Genomic DNA, 20,901 nt, shown 5'->3' with positions numbered 1-20,901 from the left:
GGCCAGTTCAGTCTGTTGCTCCAGGACATTTACTCAGCTCTGTGTTGAACAGAGTGTCTGCGATGGACTCCCTGTGGACTTCAGTTTAGAACATTATTTGTTTGCATTTACTGTTTGCATGATTTTATTTTGGAGTTTGTATTTTGTTTTTTTTAATGGGTTATTTTGGGTTTCTTTGTTTTGTGGCTGCCTGTAAGGAGACAAATCTCAAGGTTGTTTAATGCATACATTCGTGGCCTAAGGTAGAAGGAGATGAGTTATACAGCTCTCGTTACACGCACATGCAGTTCAAATCTCTGAATACAGTAATTATGCAGAAAGTTTGAAGTTAATAACTCATCGGGGTGATTGATAAGTCCGTGGTCTAAGGTAGAAGGAGATGAGTTATAATGCTACTATGACACTGTAATTTCCTTTGGGATCCATAAAGTATCTATCTACCTATAGGCCTTTCTCCAATTTAGAATCTCAACCTGCAGACCAGACCTATCTTTCCGCATATTTTCTTGGAAACCCATGGCACTGTGGTCACGAGATGCAAAGTGTTCCCCTAAAAAAGCTTCTGTCACCTGTCCTGTCTCATTCCCTAATCTCAGATCCAGTATCACACACTCCCTTGTTGGGATTTTTATGTATTCATTAAGGAAACTTTCCTGAACACATTTGACAGACTCTGTCCCACCCAGCCCTTTCGCAGCGTGGGAGACCCAGTCAATATGTGGAAAGTTAAAATCACCTACTGTAACAACCTCATGTTTCTTGCAACAGTTGGCAAACGCTTCACAAATTTGCACCTCTATATCCCTAGGACAATTGGGTGGTCTGTAATATAGCCTCTTAACATTGCTAAGCCTTTCTTATTACTCAGTTCCACCCATAATGCCTCACTAGATGAGTTCTCCAGTCTGTCCTGACTGAGTACTGCTATGACATTTTCCTTGACTAGTAATCAAGTAAACCATAAGATACAGGAGCAGAATTAAGCCATTTGGCCCATCGAGTCTGCTCCTCCATTTCAGCACAGCTGATCCAATTTACCTCACGGCCTCAGTCTCCAGCCTTCTCCCCATATCCCCTCATGCCCTGACTAGTCAAGAATCTATCAACCTCTGCCTTATATATACATAAAGACTTGGCCTTCACAGCAGCTTGTAGCAAAGAATTCCACAGATTCACCATTCTCTGACTAAAGAAATTTCTCCTCATCTCTGTTCTAAAAGGATGCCCCTCGATTCTGAGACTGTGTCCTCTGGTCTTAGACTCTCCCACCACATGAAACATCCTCTCCATGTCCATTTATTCAAAGCCATTGAATAGGTTTCAATAAGGTCACCCCTCATTCTTCTGAATACAGGGCCAGAGCCATCAAACACTCTTCATATAACAAGCTAATCAACCCTGGAATCATTTTTGTAAACCTCCTTTGAACCATCTGCAGCTTCAGCATGTATCTCCTAAAAGAAGGGGCTCCGCTCACAATACTCCAAGTGAGGCCTCAGCAGTGCTTTATAAAGTCTCAACATTACATCCTTGCTTTTATATTCCAGTCCCCTTGAAATAAATCCTAACATTGCAGTTGCCTTCCTCATCACAGACTGAAACTGCAAATTAACCTTCAGGGAATCCTGCACAAGTACTCCCGAGTTCCTTCATGCCTCAGTTTTTTTGTATTTTCTCTCCACTTAGAAAATTGTCAACCTTTTCATTTCTTCTACCATACACTTCCCTGCACCATATTCCATTTGCCATTTCTGTGCCCATTCCCCTAATCTGTCTGTGTCCTTCTGTAGTGTCTCTAGTTCCTCAAAACTACCTGCCCCTCCATCTATCTTCATATCATCTGCAAACTTTGCGACAAAGCCATCAATTCCATCATCCATATCATTGACATATGACATAAAAAGAATCGGTCCCCTGTGGAACACCACTGGTCACTAGCCAACCAGAAAAGGATCCTTTTATTCCCACTTTTTGCCTCCTGCCAAGCAACCACTGTTTTATCCATGCTAGAATCTCTCCTGTAATACCATGGGCTCGTACCTTGTTAAGCAGCCTCATATGCGGCATCTTGTCAAAGGCCTTCTGAGAATCCAAGTACACACCATCAGCCCATTTTCCATTGTCTATCTTGCTTGTTATTTCTTCAAAGAATTCCAATAGATTTGTCAGGCAATATTTTCCCTTGAGGAAACCATGCTGACTATGGCCTATTTTATCATGTGCCTCCAAGTACCCTGAGACCTCATCCTTGATAATCGACTCCAACGTCTTTCCAAAAACTGAGGTCAAACTAATTTCTTGTGCATTTCTCCCTTCTTGAAGAGTGGAGTGATATTTGCAATTTTCTCATCTTCTGAAACCATTCAAAAATCTAGTGATTCAAGATCATTACTCATGCCTCCACAATCTCTTCAGCCACCGCTTTCAGAACCCTGGGGTCTACACCATCTGGTCCAGGTGATTTATCTACTTTCAGATCTTTCAGTTTCTCAAGAACCTTCTCTCTATATTGATAGCTTCACTCACTTCATGACCCCTAACACCTGGAACTTCCACCATACTGCTAGTGTTTTCCACAGTGAAGACTGATGCAAAAATACTTATTCAGTTCATCAACCATGTCTTTGTCCCCCATTACCATCTCTCCAGCATGGTTTTCCAGCAGTCTGATATCCATTCTTGCCTCTCTTTTACACTTTATGTAACTGAAGAAACTTCTGGTATCCCCTTTAATATTATTAGCTATCTTACTTTCGTATTCCACCTTTATCTTCTTAATGACATTTATAGTTGCCTTCAGTTGATTTTTAAAAGCTTCCCACTAATTTTTGCTCTGTTATATGCCCTCTCTTTGGCTTTTATGTTGGTTTTGACTTCTCTTGTCAGCCACTGTTGTGACATTTTTCCTTTAGAATACTTCTTTCCTTTTTGTAATGTGTATACCCTGTGCCTCTGAATCGCTTGCAGAAATTCCAGCCATTGCTGCTCTGCTGTCATCCCTGTCAGTGTTCTCATCAAATCAATTCTGGCCAACTCCTCTCTCATCCCTACTCCACTGTGATACTGATACATCTGACTTTAGCTTCTCCTTCTCAAATTTCAGGGTGAATTCGATAATTTTATGATCACTTGACCTGAAGGGTTATTTTACCCTAAACTCTCTCATCAATTCAGGCTCATTGCACAGCACCCAATCCAGGAGAGCTGATCGCATAGTGGGCTCAGCCACGAGCTGTTCTAAAAGCAATCTCATAGCCACTCTGGATAGTCCCTGGGATCCAGCACCAAACTGATTTTCCCAATCTACCTGCATATGGAAATCCCCCTTGACTATTGTAATATTGCCCTATGCATTTTCTGTCTCCTGTTGCAATTTGTAGACCCCATCCTTACTACTGTTTGGGGGTCTGTATACAATGCCGAACAGGCTTTTTACCCTTGCAGTTCCTTAGCCCTATCCACAATGATTCAACATCTTCCGACCCTATGTCACCTCTTTCTAATGATTTGATTTCATTTTTTTTACCAACATAGAAACACTGCCCCCTCAATGTTTCTGCCTGTCCTTTCAATATAATGTGTATCCTTGGACGTTAAGCTCCCAGCTATAATCTTCTCTCAACCACGATTCAGTGATGCCAACAACATCATACCTGCCGATCTGCAGCCTTGCTGTAAGTTCATCTCCCTTATTCCGTATACTGTGCGCATTCCAGTACACCTTCAGTCATGCATTCACCCTTTTCATTTTGTCTGCCATTTACATTGCAACTCATCCTACTGACTGCAATTTTGCCCTATCAACAGTCTCTTTTCACTATACGTTGCCTCTGTTTGTAAACCAGCTGCCTCTTCTTCAGCACTGTTACCTGCCTTTCCTACGATTCTTCGTGCATTGAAATGTACACAGCTCAGGACACTAGTCACACCATACTCAACATTGTAACTCCTAACTTAGTCCGAGGTCTTACCAACATCTGCCTCTATTACTTCTCCACTAACTGTTCTGGCACTCTGGTTCCCATCCTCCTACAACCCAGTTTAAACCCCACCATGCAGCAATAACAAGTGTTCTCACTAGGATATTAGTCCCCCTACTGTTCAGGTGCAAACTGTCCCTTCTGTACAGGTCCCTCCTTCCCTGGAAGAGAGCCCAATGATCCAAAAATCTTATTCCTTCCCTCCCGCAATGTCAATGTGGAAAATCCGACAAGAGGTAGTGGATTCGGTGCAGTACAAGATGGGTAAAACCCACCCAACCGTTGAGCACATCTACATGAAATGTTGCCATAGAAAGGCAGCATTCAACATCAAAGATCCTCATCACCTAGGCCGTGCTCTTTTCACACTGCTGCCATCAGGTAGAATGTACAAGAGCCTCAGGACTCACACCACCAGGTTCAGGAACAGTTACTACCCCTCAACCATCAGGCTCTTGAACAAAAGGGGAGAGCTGCACTCAATTAAGGACTCTGTTATATTGTTATTTCATGCTCATTATCTATTGCTATCTATTTACATCTGCATTTGCAGAGTTTGTTTACAGTTAACAATTTCTGAAGTTTATAGTGTTCTATAGATTTGCTGAGTATGCCTGCAGAGAATGAATCTCAGGGTTGTACGCGGTGACGTGTATGTATGTACGTACTCTGGTAATAAACTTTAACTTTGAACTTGCACCAACTCCTTAGCCAAGTATTGCACTGTGTAAGTTTTTAGTTCTGGCCTCACTAGCAAGTAACATGGGTATTAATCCTGAGATCACGACCCTGGCGATTCTGCCCTTTAACTTAGCAACCACTCCTTCTCCTTTAATCCCTCCCGCTCTGTCACATCCAAAACAATGGAACCCTGGAGTACTGGGCTGTCAGTCCTGCCCCTCCTGCAATCAAGTCTCACTAGTGGTTAAAGTATCATAATTCCATGTGTTGATCCATGGCCTGAGGTCATCTGCCTTGCATTGAAATATACACAGAAGTTGCACAATGGTCAACCCTTAGATTACTGACTTTGTCTGATGTCCTAACAGCATCATTCTCCACAACCTCTCCACTACCCCCTCCACCTGTGCAGCACTAGCAAGTCTTCCCACTAGGATATTAGCAAACTTTCCAGTTCAGGTGCAAACTGTCTCTTTATGCAGGTCCCACCTTCCCTGGAAGAAAGCCCAAAGATCCAAAAATCTTAAGCCTTCCCTCGTACAGCAACTCCTTAGCTGTATAATCTTCCTAGTTTTGGCCTCACTAGCATGTAGAATGGGCAGCAATCCTGACATCACAACACTTAACTTAGCACCTAACTCCCAGAATTCACTTTGCAGAACCTCATCACTCGTCCTACCCATGTCATTCGTACCCACATGGACCACAACTTCTGGCTGTTCACCTTCCCACTTAAGAACGCTGAGGACTCAGTCCAAGATATCCCAGACCTTGACACCTAGGGGACAACGTGTCATCTGGGAGCCTCCATTCTTCTGTTCCCTAACTAACGAATACCCTTAAACCAGAGCTTACATCTTCTTCCCCCTTCCCTTCCGAGTCGCAGGGTTAGACTGAATGCCAGAGACCTAATCACTATGACTTTCCTCTGCTTGGTCATCTACCCCAACAGTATACCAGTTGTTGAAGAAGATGGCCACAGGGGTACTCTGCACAGGCTGTTTAACCCCTTTCCCCTTCCCGACTGTCGCCTAATTTCCTGTGTCCTGCACCTTGGGTGTAACTGCTTCTCTATCTATCATCCTTTCAGCCTCCTGAATGATCCGGAGTTCTTCCAGTTCCAGCTCCAACTCCTTAATGCAGACTGTTAGAAGCTGCAGTTGGATGCACTTCTTGCAGTTGTAGCTGTCAGGGACACTGGAGATCTCCCTGCCTTCTCACATACTGCTATCTTGCCTGGAATCTCTACTGTTCCTAACTGAGCAACTATAAAGAAAGGAAAATAATAAACTGTGGGGGAGAAAACTCTACTTACAGCTTTGTTTCCCTTCTCTGACTGAAGCCTCTCCTCACTGAAACCTCAATCCCCTCTAACTCTGACCTCTCCAGTGATGCCTGTTCTGCTTGCCCCTACCTTACTTTAATTTGCTCTTGTCAATCAATCCCGAACACTGATTGCCCACTGCTCAAAGTGCCAAACTCAAATGGAGAGCCTAGGGGAACGACATCTTCCCAGGCTTCCAATCTCTGATTGGGCGCTGCTCAAAGCTCTGCTCCATTGAATGAAACTCAGAATTGATGCACAGCTTTTACCCACGCAAAGCATACAGACAGACTTTCTCGCCTGAGGCTGAGAGATTAGTTTTAAAAGTAAGAGATTTTGCTGAAACTTTTTGTACTTGAGATTATTTGAACTTTAAGAGTGCCAAGAATTGTTACAAAGAAATAAATTATTATAAATATAAAATGTACAGTAATTTAAATATTTTGCACTGCTTCTTTATAAATTTGTGCTTTCGGTTACACATCCTGAAACGTCGACTGTTTACTCATCTCTGTAGATGCTGTCTGACCTGCAGAGCACCTCAGCACAACATGGGATTTCCTGGTGGCCAACCAGTTCCTTTCCTATCCCCATTGCTGTTCCAGCACGTCAGTCCATGGTCTTCTCTTCTGCCATGATGAAGCCACTCTCAGGCTGGCAGAGCAACACTTCCAGAATGTTCTTTTCCCCTCCCCATTTCCTCTTCTTCTTTTTCCCACTCTGTCCTCTTACCTCTTCTGCTCATCTATCCACAGCCTTATCCCGGTGCTCCCTCTCCTTCACTTTGTCCCATGGTCCACTCTCCTTATTCTTCTCCAGCCCTTTACATTTTCCGCGTCACCTCCCAGCATCTCACTTCATTCCCCCTCCCCTCCCCCGATTCACATACCACCTTCCAGCTTGTCCCCCTTCCCCTCTCCTATCTTATTATTCTGGTATCTTCCCCCTTCCTTTCCAGTCCTGATGAAAGGTCTAGGGCCAAAACCTCGACCGCTTATTCACTTCCATAGATGCTGTCTGACCTGCTGAGTTCCTCCAGCATTTTGTGTGCGTGTTGCTCTGAATTCTCAGCATCGGCAGAACGTCATGTTTACAATTAGAGAAAGTTGTAAATGTGCAACCAATCCACCAGGTGGGGCTATTTCATCTTTACCAAAATAACTTACCCAATATGAGCAACAACACACACAAAATGCTGGTGGACCACAGCAGGCCAGGCAGCATCGATAGGGAGAAGCGCTGTCGACGTTTCGGGCCGAGACCCTTCGTCAGGAATGGGGGGGAAGAGAGGGCCGAAGCCCAGTAATAGAGATAGGGGAGGGGGAAGGGCTAGAGGCTCCAGGTGGAGAACCAATCAGAGGAAGGATAAAGGGGGGAGGGGATAAGCAGGAAAGAACTGTAGAGGTAAAGGAGCAGAAAGTTGAAAGGGGAGAGAGGCAGAGAGGGACCTAGGATAGGGGAAGGGGGAGGGGGAGGGAATTACCGGAAATTGGAGAATTCAACGTTGGAGGCTGGAGACAGCCCAGACAGTATATGAGGTGTTGCTCCTCCAACCTGAGTTTGGCCTCATCATGGCAGTAGAGGAGGCCATGTATGGACATATCTAGATGGGAATGAGAGGCAGAGTTGAAGTGGGTGGCAACTGGGAGGTCCTGTCTATTGTGACGGACGGAGCGGAGGTGCTTGACGAAGCGGTCCCCCAATCTGCGTCGGATCTCGCTGATGTAGAGGAGGCCGCACCGGGAGCACCGGATGCAATAGACAACTCCAGCAGACTCGCAGGTGAAGTGTTGCCTCACCTGGAAGGACTGTCGGGGGCCCGGAAAGGTGGTAAGGGGGGAGGTGTGGGGACAGGTGTAGCATTTGCGCTTACAGGGTTAAGTGCTGGGTGGGAGTTCTGTGGGGAGGGACGTGTGGACCAGGTAGTCGTGGAGGGAGCAATCCCTGTGAAAAGCTGAGAGGGGTAGGGAGGGAAAGATGTGCTGGGTGGTGGGGTCCTCTTGAAAGTGGCGGAAGTTGCGGAGGATAATGTGTTGGATCCGGAGGCTGGTGGGGTGGTAGGTGAGGACAAGGGGAACCCTGTCCCTGTTGTGGTGACGGGAGGATGGGTTAAGGGCTGAAGTGCGGGTGGTGGAGGAGATGCGGGTGAGGGCATCTTTGATGATGCCAGTAGGGAAACCATGATCCTGAAAGAAAGAGGACATTTGAGAAGTCCTGGAACGGAAAGCCTCATCCTGGCGGAGATGCGGCGGAGATGGAGGAACTGGGAATAGGGAATGGCATTTTTGCATTGGGCAGGGTGGAAAGAGGTATAGTCAAGATAGTTATGGGAGTCAGTGGGTTTGTAGAAGATGTCAGTGGATAGTCTGTCTCCAGAGATGGAAACCGAGAGATCAAGAAAGGGGAGAGAAGATGGACCAAGTGAATTTAAGGGCTGGGTGAAAGTTAGAAGCAAAGTTGATGAAATTGATGAGCTCAGCATGGGTGCAGGAAGCAGCACCAATGTAGTCGTCGATGTCGCGGAGGAAAAGTTGGGGAGTGGTGCCTGTATAGATTTGGAGCATAGACTGTTCCACATAACCCACAAAGAGGCAGGCATAGCTGGGGCCCATGTGAGTGCCCATGGCTACACCCTTGATCTGGAGAAAGTGGGGAGAACCAAAGGAGAAGTTATTGAGAGTTAGAACAACTGATGATACAACCATTGTTAGCAAAATTTCAGATGGTGATGGGATGTACAGGAACGAGATATACCAGCTAGTTGAGTGGTGTCACAGCAACAACCTGGCCCTCAATGTCAGTAAGATGAAAGAGCTGATTGTGGACTTCAGGAAGGGTAAGACGAGGGAACACGAACCAATCCTCATAGAGGGACCAGGTGGAGAGAGAGAGCGGCTTCACGTTCCTGGGCATTAATATCTCTAACCAGTTCCCTACATTTCAACGCAACTATAAAGAAGGCAAGACAGCAGCTATATTTCATTAAGAGTTTGGGGAGACACACACAAATGCCAACAGATGTACCATTCTGACCGGCTGCATCACTGTCTGATATGGAGGGGCAGGGGCCACTGCACAGGATCGAAGTAAGCTGCAAGGAGTTGTAAAATTTGTCAGCTCCATTACGGCACTAGCCTCCGTAATATCCAAGACATCACCAAGGAGCAGTGCCTCATAAAATGTGACACCCATCATGAAGGACACCCTCCACCGAGGACATGCCCTCTTCTCATTTTTACCATCAGGAAAGAGGTACAGAACCCTGAAGGCACATACTCAGCGATTCAGGAACAGCTTCTTTCCCTCTGCATCTGATTTCTAAATGGACATTGAACCCATGAAGACTACCTCATGACTTTTTTATTTCTGTCTTTGCACTACTTATTTAATTTAACTAATACATATACACTTATTGTAATTCATATGTTTTCTATATTATCATGTATTGCACTCTACTGCTGCCATAAAGTTAACAAATTTCACCACATACTGTACGCCGGTGATATTAAATCTGTTTCTGATTTTGATAACTCTCGGTGCTATTTTCAAGAACAGTTAAAGCTTTAGCCTATTGTTAGATATCATGAGACACAGGAACAGAACGAGGCCATTTGAACCATCAAGTCTGTTCCGCCATTCCATCATGACTGATTTATTTTCCCTCTCAACTCCGTTCTCCTGCCTTTTCACAAAACCTTTGACACCTTGACTAATCAAGAACCCATCAATCTCTGCTTTAAATTTCCCACTACCTTGAACTCCAGATCTGTCAGTGGCAATCATTTCCACAGATTCACCACCCCTTGGCTAAGTAAATTTCTCCTCATCTCTGTCCTAAGAGGACACCTTTCAATATTCAGTAGATTTCAATGAGGACCCCCCTCCCCATTCTTCTAAACACCAATGAGTGCAGGCCCAGTACCATCAAACACTCCTCATATGTTAACCCTTTCATTTCTAAGATCATTCTCATAACATATGACATTGATGTTAAGCATGTATTCAATGTTTACTGCATGTTTCAATGTTTACTGCATGTTTCAATGCAGGCTGGCTCTCTGCAAAGGAGGCTGCACTGAGAAATGTCGTCTTATGCAGTGCAAGTCCTTTAAAATTGAAGTTCAGAGTAAAATTTATGATCAGATTACATACATGTCACCACATACAATTCTGAGGTTCTTTTTCTGCGCCCATACTTAGCATAAATAACTTACCTTTTTCTGTTTAAGTTAATGGCCATCCTTCAGAACCTTACAAACGAAAGCAAGAAGTGGATGAGTTTCTAAGTGTTCACTTTTACTTGCAAGTACGGCTCCATTTCTCACTCCTCTTATCTCTGTAATTTACTTTGACAGGGGGCAGCGGTGGAAGGGGTGAGCAGCTTCAAGCTCCTTTACATTGATGTAATTACAAAGAAGGGCGACAGCGGCCATATTTCATAAGGAGTTTGAAGGGATTTGATGTCTCACAAGTCTCTACAGATGTACCGTGGAGAGCATTCTGAGTGGTGTGGAGGTGCCATTGCACAGGATCGTAAAAAGCTGCTGAGGATTATAGCCCCAGCCAGCTCCATCAGGAAGACATTTTCAATAGGCGATGCCTCAAGAAGGAGGCATCCATCATGAGGGACTCTCGCCGCTGAGGACATGCCGTCTTCTCATTGCTACCATCAGGGAGGAGGTACAGAAGGCTGAAGGCACACACTCAATGCCTTAGGGACAGTTCTGTTTGGCCTTCAGGTTTCTGAACAGTCCTTGAACCCATAAACACAACCTTGTTGTTCCTTTCTTTGCACTATTGATTTATTTCGTATATTATTTTAACTTTTTGTTATGTCTTCGCACTGTATTGCTGCTGCATTCAACCATATATGAATACAGCCAAACAAAATAGTGTTACTCTGAGTCCAAGATGCAAAACACCATACCAACAATCATACACAGCACAAGGTACATATAGCACATATAAGATAGCAGTCACAAAAAAATAAATAGTCCAAGTCCCCAAGTCCATGAATGTTGCAGCAGTCTGCAGTCCAGCACAATACAGCTAGTCTTCCACTGAGTAAACACTGGAGGGCAGCACTGACACCAGAACAGAGTTACTTTTGCCTTCCTGTCAGCTTGAACCAGTTTGGCCACTCTCCATTGACCTTTCACATTAACAAGGCCTTTTTCCCTCATGGAACTGCTGTTCACTGGAACATATTTTGTTGTCTTGCACAATTCTCTGTCAAATCTAGAGACTGTTGTGCATGAAAATCCCAGGAGGTCAGCAGATTCTGAGATACTCATACCACCCTATCTGGCACCAACAGTCATTCCACAGTCAGTCACTTAGATCACATTTCTTCTGATGCTTGGTCTGAACAACAACTGAACCTTTGGACCATAGACGCATAGAGAATCACAGCACAGAAACAGGCCCTGAAGCCCATCTAGTCCATGCTGTATTAATTAAGCTGCCTACTCCCATCAACTTGCACACAGACCACAGCCCTCCATACCCCTACCATCCATGTACCTATCCAAACTTCTCTTTAGCATTAAATTGAGCTCGCATGCACCCCTCATTCCACACTCTCACAACACTCTGAGTGAAGAAGATTCCTGTCAAAATCCCTTTAAACTTTTCACCTTTCACCCTTAGCCCATGACCTCTCGTTGTGGTGTCACCCAACCTCAGTGGAAAAAACCTGCTTGCATTTTCCCCATCTATACTCCTCATAATTTTGTATACCTCTATTAAATCTCCTCTCAATCTTCTACGTTCTAAAGTATACAGTCCTAACCTATTCAATCTTTACTTATAACTCAGGTCCTCCAGACCCGGCAACATCCTTGTAAATGTTCCCTGTACTCTTTCAAACTTGTTTACATCTTTCCTGTAGCTAGGTGACCAAAACTGCAGACATGTCTGCATGTTCATGCATCTAGTTGTTGTCACGTGATTGGCTGATTAGACATTTGCATTAATGAGCAGGTGGCCACGGAGTGTCATTTTCTGATACCGATGACACAGGGAAACAGCTAAGTTGAAGTTGTAATGAAGCCTAAAACAAACTTGTTTCATCCATGATGTTACCCAATTTTCTGAGGGTTTCCGGTATTTTCTGGTTTTATTTCTGATTTCCACCGTACACCTGCCTTTCCTCGTTGAAACTTAATTTTGGCAAAGTCTTGCTTTGGGAAGCAAACTGGGAAGATAATTGGAGCAACTGAATGGGATATTTGGACGAATATTTAGGTGCCAGGCCGGATTGTGAAGTTTAGGGAGTCGGGGCCCGAGGCGAGGGACAGGCCGGTTCAGTCTGTTGCTCCAGGACATTTACTCGGCTCTGTGTTGAATGGAGTGTCTGCGATGGACTCCCTGTGGACTTCAGTTTAGAACATTATTTGTTTGCATTTACTGTTTGCATGATTTTATTTTGGAGTTTGTTGTGTTTTTTTAATGGGTTATTTTGGGTTTCTTTGTTTTGTGGCTGCCTGTAAGGAGACAAATCTCAAGGTTGTTTAATGTATACATACTTTGATTTGTACATTCTTTGACAATAAATGTATTTTGAAACTTTGAACATTGAATAATAACAACAGTAACAATGGAAGAAATTATCCTGAATTATAGGAAGGCAGATGCATTCCCACTGCCGAAGGAAAGCAGCATCCATCATCAAGGATCCCTACTATCCAGGCCATGTCGTGTTCTCACTATCAGCATCAGGAAGAAGGTACAGGAATCTCAGGTTCATAGCACCAGGTTCAGAAAGAGTTGCCGTCCCTCAACCATCAGGCTCCTGAACCAGTGTGGATAACTTCACTAACCTCAACACTGAAATGATTCCATAACCTGTGGACTCACTTTCAAGGAGTCTACAACTCATGTCCTCAGTATTATTTATTTACTTATTGCTTTATTTTTTTATTTGCATAGATTGTCTTCTTCTGCATATTGGTTGTTTGTCAGTTGTTGTGTGTAGTTCATTGATTATTTTGTATTTCTTTGATATACTGCAAAAAAGCATTTCAAGGTATTATGTGGTGACATTTGTGGTGGTTATTCATTGTGTCCAATGATGACAGGAAACCTGTGTGGGAGAGTTTTTAAAGTGGAAAAGTTGTTGCACTGGGGCAGTTCCGCTCTCAGTCTCAGAAGTCTGGGTCCAGTGGTACGAACAAACATCACAAACTGGGGTCTTCCTTTTTGCAATGGATAACTAGGACGCCTTCTTTGCCTTGCCATGCCCTTGCCATGCCCTTTGCCTTGCCCTTTGCCCTTTGCCTTGCCCTTTGCCCTTTGCCTTGCCCTTTGCCCTTTGCCTTGCCATGCCCTTTGCCATGCCCTTTGCCTTGCCCTTTGCCATGCCCTTGCCCTTTGCCTTGCCATGCCCTTTGCCTTGCCCTTTGCCCTTTGCCTTGCCATGCCCTTTGCCCTTTGCCTTTGCCATGCCCTTTGCCCTTTGCCCTTTGCCTTGCCATGCCCTTTGCCCTTTGCCTTTGCCATGCCCTTTGCCATGCCCTTTGCCTTGCCCTTTGCCTTGCCATGCCATGCCCTTGCCATGCCCTTTGCCTTGCCCTTTGCCCTTTGCCCTTTGCCTTGCCATGCCCTTTGCCCTTTGCCTTGCCATGCCCTTTGCCCTTTGCCCTTTGCCTTGCCATGCCCTTTGCCTTGCCCTTTGCCCTTTGCCTTGCCCTTTGCCTTTGCCATGCCCTTTGCCATGCCCTTGCCCTTTGCCTTGCCATGCCCTTTGCCTTGCCCTTTGCCCTTTGCCTTGCCATGCCATGCCCTTGCCATGCCCTTTGCCCTTTGCCTTGCCATGCCATGCCCTTGCCATGCCCTTTGCCCTTTGCCATGCCCTTTGCCTTGCCCTTTGCCATGCCCTTTGCCCTTGCCTTGCCCTTTGCCATGCCCTTTGCCATGCCATGCCCTTTGCCCTTGCCATGCCCTTTGCCCTTTGCCTTGCCCTTTGCCATGCCCTTTGCCTTGTCATGCCCTTTGCCCTTGCCATGCCCTTTGCCCTTGCCTTGCCCTTTGCCTTGCCATGCCATGCCCTTGCCATGCCCTTGCCATGCCCTTTGCCCTTTGCCTTGCCTTGCCCTTTGCCTTGCCTTGCCCTTTGCCTTGCCCTTTGCCTTGCCTTGCCCTTTGCCTTGCCCATGCCATGCCCTTTGCCCTTTGCCTTGCCCTTTGCCATGCCCTTTGCCTTGCCATGCCCTTTGCCCTTGCCATGCCCTTTGCCCTTGCCTTGCCCTTTGCCTTGCCATGCCCTTTGCCCTTTGCCTTGCCTTGCCCTTTGCCTTGCCATGCCATGCCCTTGCCATGCCCTTTACCCTTTGCCTTGCCTTGACCTTTGCCTTGCCTTGCCCTTTGCCTTGCCATGCCCTTTGCTCTTTGCCTTGCCCTTTGCCTTGCCATGCCCTTTGCCCTTTGCCTTGCCATGCCATGCCCTTTGCCTTGCCCATGCCATGCCCTTTGCCCTTTGCCTTGCCCTTTGCCATGCCCTTTGCCTTGCCATGCCCTTTGCCCTTGCCATGCCCTTTGCCCTTGCCTTGCCCTTTGCCTTGCCATGCCATGCCCTTGCCATGCCCTTTGCCCTTTGCCTTGCCTTGCCCTTTGCCTTGCCATGCCATGCCCTTGCCATGCCCTTTACCCTTTGCCTTGCCTTGACCTTTGCCTTGCCTTGCCCTTTGCCTTGCCATGCCCTTTGCTCTTTGCCTTGCCCTTTGCCTTGCCATGCCCTTTGCCCTTTGCCTTGCCATGCCATGCCCTTGCCATGCCCTTTGCCTTGCCCTTTGCCTTGCCATGCCCTTTGCCCTTGCCATGCCCTTTGCCCTTTGCCTTGCCATGCCATGCCCTTGCCATGCCCTTTGCCCTTTGCCTTGCCTTGCCCTTTGCCCTTTGCCTTGCCATGCCCTTTGCCCTTTGCCTTGCCATGCCATGCCCTTGCCTTGCCCTTTGCCTTGCCATGCCCTTTGCCATGCCCTTTGCCTTGCCCTTTGCCATGCCCTTTGCCTTGCCATGCCCTTTGCCCTTGCCTTGCCCTTTGCCTTGCCATGCCATGCCCTTGCCATGCCCTTTGCCCTTGCCATGCCCTTTGCCTTGCCATGCCATGCCCTTTGCCTTGCCCTTTGCCCTTGCCATGCCCTTTGCCCTTGCCTTGCCCTTTGCTCTCCACCGAGTGTTGCTGAACCACCTTCCTGGCTGTTGGATCTCATTGTAGATTTCATCCGCCCAATCTGCTGAAATTGACTAGGGCAGGCACGTCCCTACCTCACTGGGGTGTGAGGCCTCCAGCTACCCTCACCTGGTTTGGGCCGCCTGTCAAACGGTGTAGCGGGGTGTGGCCACTGTCACATGCGAACAGCTACTGGGAGCCACAGGTGAGAGCTGAGGGTCCGGTGGGACCCAAGGATGTGTGAGCTGCTCCAGAATGGACATGACAAGCCTCCAGAGGTGCTACCCCGCCCTGGACACCCCATACACCCCAACATATGTACTTTGATTTTGCACTTCTAATGAAGGTTTTACCACCTGTTCAACTTGAAATAATGACATTAAATATTTATGCTCAGTCCCTAATTAATTATACTTACCGCGGGATAGTAAAATTAATTATTTAAAAAGGTCTTTACTATGAGATGATTGTAATGATACCTGAGATCATCAGAATTACTTAAGCAATCAATAACTTACAGTAATTAGACAAGGAAAAATTAAGATAATATATGGCATATTTCATGATCACAGATGTCCAAAGAGCTTTACAGCTATTGAGGTATTTTTTCAAGATAGTCATTGTTGCAATCTTGTGAATAAGGAGCTTTCAGCAAGGGCCTCACAACATAATAAATATTCAAATGATCTGTTTTATTGGTATTGTTTGAGGTATAATTACTGGTGGAGAGAACGCTTGGTTCTTCAGAAGCTGGAATGGAAGGCATACAAATTCACAGCACTTGGCCAGTCTTCTGCTTGGGGAGAGCTTTTCAGCTTAATTCTGATTTCCAGATTGTAATAAAAATATTTTAAAACTTGTTCCTTGTTCTTTCAGACTCAGCAACAAGAGGAATTCACAAACAAAGGAGGCCCTGTCACGTGTTAAAGTTTATAAAGGCACTACCTTACTAATATGAAATCTTAACAATTTCACAAAAGTACTGAGTGATAGAACACAAAGAATATTTATCAACCACACAGTGCTGGAGAGAACCCCAGGTGCTCAGACAGTCAATTTCGTCTATCTATCAGTCTATCCATTTCTCTCTCACTCCCTTTCTCTCTCTCCTCCTCCCCCTCTCCCTTTCTCTCCCACCCACCCCCTCTGACTCCCTCTTTCTTTCTCTCTCACACACTCTCACTTTCTCTCTCTTGCACACACTCACTCTCTCCCTCCATCTTTCTTTCTCTCTGTCATGCTCTCACACTCATGCTCTCACTTTCTCTGTTTCTCATGCAGTTATACTCTTAGTCCTCTCCCTCTCTCTTTCTTTTGCTCTCTCAATCTCTCAGACTTACATTCTCGCTTTCCCTCCCTCTCTCTCACATAGGCACGCTCTCTCTACCCTCTTTCTTTCTCTCTCTCTCTCTCTGCCCCCTTTCTCTCTCTCCCTCTCTCCCCTCTCCCTCTTTCTTTCTCCTCCCACTCCTTCTCCACCCTCTCCCCTCCACCTTTCCACCTGCCCCTCACCCCTTCCCTCTGCCTCCACCCCCTCCTCCCCTTCCCTCTCCCTCTTGCGCTCTCTCTCTCTCTCTCTCTCCCCCCCCCTCCATCTTTCTCCTCTCCCTGGTGTGGGGAGGGGAAGGAGGACTAGCTAGAAGAAGATAGGTTAAGCTAGGGGCTGGGTGAGGAGGGGTAAACTAAGAAGTTGGGAGGTGATAGGTGGAAAAGGCAAAGAGCTGAAGAAGAAGGAATCTGATAGGAGAGGAATCTGATGGGAGAAAGGAAAAGAGGGAAAGAAGAGGGGACCCGGGGGAGGAGACAGGCAGGTGAGGGGAAGAGGTAAGAGTTCAGATTGGGGAAATGAAGAAGGGGCAGGGAGAAAATACCAAAAGTTGGTTAAATTGATGTTCATATCATCAGGTTGGAGGCTACCTAGACAGAGTATGAAATGAGTTCCTCCCCCCTGTGACTGGCCTCATACAGTGCTGTACAAGACTGACTAGTTATTTAAACACAGCCAGGATGAGCAGATATAGCAATGCATTTCAGAAAGTATTATCCTTACTTTCACATACTAAATATCACTTTGGGTAAATGTCGTCCACTGCTTGCACATGTCTTGATCTGTAACTTCACACACAATGTGTGATGACAGTTTCTGCCATTCTAAGGATAACATCAAGCTGTGAGATTGTCTCAGGGCATAATTACCATGGGAATGAAATACATAAAGATGATTTGACGTGCACTCTACAATTCAAATTTGGTGCAAAATAATATCACTCAGGTTGTCCACAGTCTGTGAACATCCTCCCAGCCTCTGACAAGGTAATGCACGGGAGAGCTGGATAGGTACTGTGATGTCCAGCTGCCTCGTTGTAGCTTTGGAGGCAATGCTCCCTCTAATTTGTTTTACAGGTGCGACCAACCATTGCTCTGAGCAGGAAATGTTCACACAGTCTGAAACTGTGCAGCACTTTAAATGTTTTTTTTGTAATATGCATACTATGAATATTTAGAATGAAAGTGGAAAAATCACACTTTTGAATTTACTTCTTAATTGAATAAAATGAAATACAGTACAACAAAGGAAAACTTTACTTTGTCACCAAACGATACTAGAGCGTACAATCATCACAGCGATATTTGATTCTGCGTCTCGCGCTCCCTGAAGTACAAATCGAAGTAAATATAATAAAAATTTAAATTATAAATCATAATTAGAAAATAGAAAAGGGAAAGTAAGGTAGTGCAAGTCAGGTCCGGATATTTGGAAGGTATGGCCCAGATCCGGGTCAGGATCCGTTCAGCAGTCTTAACACAGTTGGAAAGAAGCTGTTCCCAAATCTGGCTGTATGAATCTTCAAGCTCCTGAACCTTCTCCCGGAGGGAAGATGGACAAAAAGTGTATTGGCTGGGTGGGTCATGCCCTTGATTATCCTGGCAACACTGCTCCGACAGCGTGCGGTGTAAAGTGAGTCCAAGGATGGAAGATTGGTTTGTGTGATGTGCTGGGCTATGTTCACGATCTTCTGCAGCTTCTTCCTGTCTTGGACAGGACAACTTCCATACCAGGTTGTGATGCACCCTAGAAGAATGCTTTCTACAGTGCACCGATAAAAATCAGTGAGGGTTTTAGGGATAGGCCAAATTTCTTCAGCTTTCTCAGGAAGTAAAGTCTCTGGTGGGCCTTCCTGGCAGTGGACTCTGCTTGGTTAGACCAAGACAGGTCATTTGTGATATTCACCCCAAGGAACTTAAAGCTTTTGAACTGTTCCACCTGTGCACCACCGATGTAGATGGGGTCGTGCGGTCCGCTACTCCTTCTGAAATCAACAACCAATTCCTTCATCTTGCTGACATTGAGGAATAGGTTATTGTCTTCGCACCATGCCACCAGGTTCTTAATTTCCCCTCTGTACTCAGACTCATCATTACCCAACATGCGGCCTACAATTGTGGTGTCATCAGCAAACTTATATATTATAAAGAAACTTATATATTACAAACTTATATATTCAAACTTCCACGTTTCATGAATTTTTTCTTGTCTGTCTTTATTCCAGCGGCACGGCAACAAAGACTATGTGCGCGGAAGCATTTCGGTCACCTTGTGTACATGCAACTTCATGGGATTTTTTGACCACGTTTGTGAGGCCAACCCCACTGACAGGCCCTGGAGTCCAGGTGACTTTCAGCCATCTGAAAATCCGTCAACCTGCATCCAGCCCTCTGGGGCGTCATGGTAGCATAACAGTCAGGGCGACATTATTACAGCACTGGAGTTCAGAGTTCAATCCAGGGGTCCTGTAAGGAGCCTCTGTCCGTCCACCCCCTGAAATGTGTGGGTTTTCTCACGGTGCTCTGGTTTCCTCCCACAGTCCAAAGACATGCTGGTTAGTTGGTCATTGTAAATTGTCCTATGGTTAGGTTGTGGTTAAATTGAGCTTGTCGGGGGTTGCTGGGGTGGTGTAGTTTGAAGGGCCGACAGGGCGTTCTCTGTCCACACTGTACTTCAATAAATAAAGTAATATGATTCTCAGTACTGAAAACCCTTCTTCTTAGTATGAGTTGTTAAGACATGCAATATTTCTATGCAGCATGTACTCTGGCAGACCCATCATACTGTCATCCTTTCTAATCATAGGAATATTCTTACTAACAAAGTAATGGGTTCTCACAGTCTACATGCATTCCTCCTTACCACATTATACACTGAATTAGTTTATAAAAATAAATCAAGACATGTTGATGGTAGGAGGATATCATTGCCCCTGTGTAAAACACGATACCTCACAATTTACCGTGCAAATGCTGTATTCTAGTCTACAAATCACATATCACATGATAACAATGCTCTCCTTTCAAGATTTCTACAGATGTACCGTGGAGAGCATTCTAACTGGTTGCTTCACTGTCTGGTCTGGGGGGGCCACTGAACAGGATCGGAAAAAGTTGCAGAAAGTTGTAAGCATGGCCAGCTTCATCATGGGCACTAGCCTCCCCGGCATTGAGGACACCTTCAAAATGGGCTGCCTCAAAGAGGCAGCATCCATCATTAAAGAACCCCATCACCCTGGACATGTCCTCTTTTCATTGTTACCATCAAGGAGAAACTACAGGAACCTGAAAATATACATATGCAACGTTTCAGAAACAACAACTTCCCCTCCACCATCAATCAGATTTCTGAATGAACAATGAACCCATGAACACTACCTCATTAATTATTTCCCTCTCTTTTGGCACTGCCTTTTAATTTTTTTATATACTGTATATATTGTATATATTGTATATATAGTATATATATACTGTATATATAGGCTTATATTAATTTATATAATTTATAGTTTATAATTTAGTATGTAATTTATAGTTTTTAATCATTATGCATTACGATGCACTGCTGCTGCAAAACAACAAATTTCAAGACCTATGCCAGTGATATTAAAACTGATTCTGATTCTGAAGCTGGTTAATAGATTTTTTAGTATTTTGAAACTGAAACAAGTTTATTTTGAACTTACACTTTTCGTTTTCTGTTTTTTTTCTGAAGTGGAATGTTTAACGAGCTCAAATATTGATTCAGGAAAACGATTGGCTGAATCATTCCGTGGCCTCTGGCAACTGGACAAATGTTGTCACGGTTACGTTTTGACATTCACAGTGGATTCTGCACATTGTCTGCTTCCTTCTCCGCGGCTGAAATAAAATCACAATCCATAGGGAACTGCCTCACATGGTGAACAAACCTCATAAACAACTTTAATAATAATATTTCTTCGACTGGACTTGTATGGATATCAGCTACAATGAGTCTCCTCAGATTACTACTGAAATTGCCTGAGATATATTCAAACAAAGCAACATTTTATTTGTTCTGTTATTTATCCACTTGTTTCTAAAAATGTTTAAATGCAAAGTTCAAAATATATTTATTATCAAAGTATGTATACTACAACCTTGAGATTGGTCTTCCTGCAGGCAGCCACAAAACAAAGAAACATAATAGAACCGAGTTTCTGCAGGTGCTGGAAATCCAGACCAACACTCACAAACTGCAGGAGGAACTCAGCAGCTCAGGCAGCATCTATGGAAATGAATAAACAGTCGATGTTTTGGGCTGAGACCCTTCTTCAGGACTGGAAAGAAAGAGGGAAAATACCAGAATAAAAAGATGGGGTAAGGGGAAGTAGGACAGATAGATGGTGATAGACGATGCCATGTGGGTGGGAAAGGAGAAGGAACCTGATAGGAGA

Source organism: Hemitrygon akajei, chromosome 2, assembly GCF_048418815.1.
Source record: "Hemitrygon akajei chromosome 2, sHemAka1.3, whole genome shotgun sequence".
In the NCBI taxonomy this organism is placed as follows: Eukaryota; Metazoa; Chordata; class Chondrichthyes; order Myliobatiformes; family Dasyatidae; genus Hemitrygon; species Hemitrygon akajei.
Note: the sequence above shows the minus strand (reverse complement) of the source record.